Consider the following 5,550-nt stretch of genomic DNA (forward strand, 5'->3'; position numbering starts at 1 on the left):
CCACCCAGGGGCCCGAACTAATCATTTTCTTTCTTTCATTCACAAATTTTGTAACACAGAGATAACACAAGCTTATTTGATTAGTAAACCCAAGTAGAAGAAGTTGTTTATCTGCATTATATTTAATGCGGATAACTGAAGATGCTCTTGTTTTTATTAAATCAACAAACCTGAATTAGCTTTTATTTACCGAAGATTATCCTAAATTATATGAACTTGAAAACATTTGGGCTAGCCTTTATTCTATTTCTGAGAACTTTAGGAATACTTAATTTACAAACACTTAATTTTCCCTAAGCCAATTAAGCAGAACTGTTTTATTTTTTTTTTTAAGATTTTATTTATTTATTTATTTGAGGGAGAATGAGTGAGAGAGCGCACGAGAGAGGAGAGGGTCAGAGGGAGAAGCAGACTCCCCAAGGAGCTGGGAGCCCAATGCGGGACTCGATCCTGGAAGTCCGGGATCATAACCCGAGCTGAAGGCAGCTGCTCAACCAACTGAGCCACCCAGGCGCCCAAGCAGAACTGTTTTAAAATTAATTTTGGCGATACCATCCTAAGGTAGCAACATACCATATCTGTAACATACATATATGCACACAAACACAGAGATCTTATAGTTTTGTTTTGTTTTGTTTTAATTTTAGCTATGTCTCAGGGGAAAGCTCAAGAGAAGAGATGGATCCAAATTACGTTTCTAGCAGATGGACTAATTTAAGGTTTCCTGCTCTGATGACCAAAGTCTTTTATTAAAACTTTATTATTATTATTTGCATTCCGTGTAAGGAAAGTTTCAGAGGTGTTTTGGACTTACTTTGTCCTTTGTATACTATTCAAAGAATGCATTCCATTGTCTCAGAGAGGTTTGGAATCCTCTTTTTTAAGGGTGCTCCCAAAGGTTTCCTGGAATGGTCACTGCAATTTTAAATGATCCAACAGTTGTTGTAAAACACTGGGCATCACAAGTTTTGCAAGCCTTTGAAACAAAAGAGTACTCCTCAATAGTGAAAACCCTGCAGTGGCATAATGAGCATCTCTCTCTCTGGGCAGCCACCCACCCGATCCCTAAGAAAGACAACGACCCCAACCGAAAGCAGAGAGGTTGGTACGTTTAAGAGGACTCAGTACAAGTGAAAGTCTCTTCATACACTGTTCCTGAGCACAGAAGTCTCCTATGGGTACTGCAGCGGCTTCCAGGAGCCACTGGCCCTGCTGTGAAGTCACTTCAGGTCCTGCTTCTGACAGCAGGCATGCAACCTAAAGGCGTCAGGAGGCAATGGTTAATAAGACTGTTTATTTGGGATCAAAGAACTGCAATTCGGCACACATACTTGAATAACAACCTAAAGAGTTGCTTAGCGAGAACTCCCACCCCCCCCCCTTTTAAAAACTTTTCCAGGTAGAGTCCAAGTGGCACGGAGTACAGAGTCCAATAGGAGGCTTCTTGAACTCAAGACTTTGAGATCCCAGATCTGACACTTAACCCATCAAGCCGCCAGAGCGACCCTAGCAGACTTTCCACTGGGGTTGATGGCAGAAAGCTAATCTTGACTATGATTGATTGCTAGGGTTATCACTAAGCAAAGTCTCTTCCTGTGGCAAGTTACATATTTTCGGGCTCAGTCCTTGTAATATTTGGGGTTTGGCTCAACTCAAAAATTCCTGATTCTACCCAGTGGAGGCGTGCGTAAAAGCCCATCTCCTTAATGGCTTCCTGGCTCCATTTTATTTATTCTCTTTTTATTATTATTATTTTTTTTAAGATTTTATCTATTCATTTGACAGAGGGAGAGAGAGAGATCACAAGTAGGCAGAGAGGCTGGCAGAGAGGGAGAAGCAGGCTCCCCGCCAAGCAGAGAGCCCGGTGTGGGGCTCGATTCCAGGATTCCAGGACTCTGAGATCACAACCCCAGCCAAAGACAGAGGCTTAACCCGCTGCGCCACCAAGGCGCCCCGCTGGCTTCATTTTAAAACCCCTTCACGCAAGAGGCCCCATTTCATTCGATCTTTCAGATTCTTTTTTAACAACTGGAAAGGAACTCTAAATTTTTGGACTAAGATAAATTTTCCCTAATTTGATCGAGATACCAGTTACTTTAAGCAAAATTCACTGGGCTGTGCCCTTCAGATTTGTGCACTCTACGTTCAGTCATTTACTGTTCGAAGAAAAAAATGTTAAGATTTCATTTTATTCGTTGGATTTTATTTAAAGTATCCAGCTAAAGTGCGAAGTCTCATTTCATTTCGTTCCTATTTTGGTCTAAAAAGGCCCTACTGATGCTTGAAATACCTCAACCAGAAAAATGGCTGTAGCCTCACCACTGATTTTTAGAAAGATATCAATACAAGGTGACTCCTCCCTCACCTCCTTCCAGACGTGGGGCAGTCCAGCATTTCGAGATGCCTGTAAGTCCAGCGCGCCCTGTGCGGTTTCCCCTTTTCTCAGCGCAGAGCGCGGGGGTCTCGGGAAACCGTGCTCTGGAGCCGCTGGTAAGTGGCGCAACTCTGCAGAATTTTAACACTCGTCACAACCTGACCAGACTCTGCTTTGAGGCGATTGCAGCCGAGTGCAACGCAGAGTACTGACCACTGTACGATGACCGAGAGCCGTGGGCCGGCTGGCAACCGCTGTGTTCTAAGTCGTTCTAACAGCCTCGATGATATTTTGCTGCTCCCCGTCCCCCTTTTTTAAACAGAGCTACAGGTCTACGCGGTTTTCCTTCTTTCGGGTTCTCTTTTCCCTTCCTTCCTCATCCGGCTAGGATAAAAGCAGCATTCTCCTCTCTCCAGGATCGGGCCCTCACCGCTGCCCAGGCCGCCTAGGAAGTCTCATTGCCCCCGGACACGTGCCTCCGCGGCTTCTCGGCCCCCACCCCCGGCGCTCTCCTTTCTCTCGGTGCCTTCCCGCGGCAGGCGCCCACGCCCGCCCCCACGGAAAGCCCGCGGCGCGCGTGGGGCGGGGCTGGGCGCGCGCGGCCGAAGCGAGCGGACGGCCCGCCGTACGTAGGCCTTTTCTGGGGCGTCCGCTGGGGATGCCGCACCATGAACTGTTAGAAGTTTGAGGAGTTTGGAAAAAAAGAAATTTCCATTTGAAAAGTTTTTCAGGATTTCCATTCACGAAGGGCCTAAGAGCTAAAGACGACAGTGGAATCTGACAAGTTCCAGGAGAGCGTCCTGGTGCGTGTGTGACCCCCAATCTCGGCGTGGGGACGTTAGAGCGACCATCACCACGACCGCTGCCCGCGCAGAGCTTCCCTGCTTGGCACGGGAAACCGAAGAAGGCAGCGGAAGCGCCCCCACCCCCCGCCCCGAAGGCATCCCCGAATGTGGACAGATGCTCTCCTTCTGACCGCTTGTATTCTTCCCACCCCCTCCAGCCCGCACAGCGGTCCTGGTGCAGGTCCCCCGCACCCCTGAGGACAGGTGGCGACGAAGGGCGGTCTGGTGAAGGCGGAGAAACGGGAAGTGCCATCAGGCGAGCCCACCGACTTGCACCGTCCCGCGGAGCCCACTCGCCTCAGACCACGAGGACCCTAGCGTTTAAGGCGGGTGGGGAGCAAAGGGGGAGAGGCCGTTGGGGTGCCCTTTTGTCTTCAGAATCGCCCGGCGCGGAGGTTTCACGTGATGAGCACGCGGCATCCGCTCCGATCCTAGTCTCTGGTTTTCCAAGGCTTTGGAACGTCTATTGTCCAGTGCGCGGCACGTCGCGAGGTAAGGAGCTACTGACTACCTAAGAAGGCGGCGAGGTAAGGAGCTACTACTGACTACCTAAGAAGGCGGGGGAGGACGGGGCGCTTGTGTCTCTGTGGCGCAATCGGTTAGCGCGTTCGGCTGTTAACCGAAAGGTTGGTGGTTCGAGCCCACCCAGGGACGGCGTGCCTAAGTTTTAACTTGAGTTCCGCGTCTTTCCTGCTGTTTATCACCTGCACATTTCCTCACATAAAATCTATGTTACTGGATTCCGGGTCCTATCTAATTTACATCAGCTCTTAAATAAGACCCACCGGCCCCATCTCCCCAACCTGATTCTCTTAGAGTATGGGCTGGCCTATCATCTGGCATGCGTATAACTGCAGTATTCCATGACAGTTTTGTTGTTGTTGTTGTTGTTTCTGCTATGTTCATGAAAATTAGCTCAGACATCTCAGTGGAGCCAATAGAATCCTGCCCTTGACCGACTCCTCCTGCACACCTGGACCGTTAGTGCTGTTGGCTCAGTTCTGTTGAATCTCATGGGCAGAAAGTGAGCTCTTTGCCTTTTACATACTAAGTGGGGTGATTGGAAAACTCTTCTTTTTCTCTCTCTTCCTCTCATTGTGCATCATTATGTTCCCCTGTCCGCGGGCATCAGTGTGTGATTGTGGTTTAATTTTATGAAGTGAATTCCTGGGACTAATCTCTGATGAGTGGTAGTTGCCAGGGATCTCTGTTCCCTGTTAGGTCGTAAATGACAACTAATATAGCCTGTGAGACTCTTAAGATTGTCTGTTGTCCTGAGGATTCTGGTTGGTATTTTCTGGTATGTACTTGGGGAATGCTATTGTTTGCTTGGTTCACATATATATTTCTGTATATTGAGGGTGTGTGGGTGATGCTGTGGATATTCTTGGGTGTTCTCTTGACTCCCTGCAAAAGTTTAACAGAATCATTTGTTGTTTTCAGTGTTGCGACATTTCGAAATCCTCTGCCTTGGTGTTGTGCACTGCACAGTTTCTCAGACCTTCTCAAGCTTCATTCCTTGTCACACACTGATTTTGGGGGGGGGGGCACGGTGCTTGTTTTTTTTAATCACAGCAACCACCAAAATCCAGTTTCATGTACAAGTCACTGAAGAGAATGTAGCATAATCTAATGTTCGTGAATTTTACTGTATGTAAATTACACCTCTATAAATCTGACTTAAAAAAAAAAAAAAAAAGACTGACAATCCCAAATGCTGAGAGGATGAGGAGCACTGGAGACTCTTAATTCTGGAAACGGTAAAAAATAAATTCCAAAACTGTTGGGAAAAAAATTTGGCAGTGTCAGCTAAGGGTCGTGCCTTCATGGTTATATACTGTGGCCCAGAAATTCTACTTTTAGCTACATACCTTAGTCCCGTGCTCTCCAATATGAGAGGTCAAGCCACAGGCAGCTACTGAACACCTGAAATGTTGTTAATATCGCATGTCGCAATGACAATATTTTGATATAGTAGGTCTAGTACGATATTAAATAGATGTTCACCTCTTTCATTTTACTTTTTAAAAGGTATCTACTAGAAAATTTAGAACTATATGTGACTGCCATTATATTTTTATTGAAACGGGCTGTCTTAGAGAAATGTATATGTCCACTAAAAGACGTAGAAAAGAATGTTCATATCAATTCAAAATATCCTAAACTGGAACCAACTCAAACGTCCAAGAGCTCAATAAGTATACTGAGATATAATTCATATAAGGAATATGAAAACAAGCACTACATGGAAAACATGGATAAATATCACAGACATAATGGTGAGTGAAGAACTCAGACCATGCCTGTCTCCCCCAACAAAAAAAAAAAAAA

General features: G+C 46.3%; 1 non-coding gene across 1 annotated transcript; it reads left to right on the forward strand.

Moving 5' to 3' along the window:
• Positions 1–3,799: 3,799 nt before the first annotated feature.
• TRNAN-GUU lies at positions 3,800–3,873 on the forward strand. The gene has a single exon. It is a non-coding gene; the product is annotated as a tRNA-Asn (tRNA).
• Positions 3,874–5,550: the final 1,677 nt, after the last annotated feature.

This window comes from Enhydra lutris, unplaced genomic scaffold (assembly GCF_002288905.1).
Source record: "Enhydra lutris kenyoni isolate GAN:26980312 unplaced genomic scaffold, ASM228890v2 scaffoldscaffold88, whole genome shotgun sequence".
Taxonomy (NCBI): Eukaryota; Metazoa; Chordata; class Mammalia; order Carnivora; family Mustelidae; genus Enhydra; species Enhydra lutris.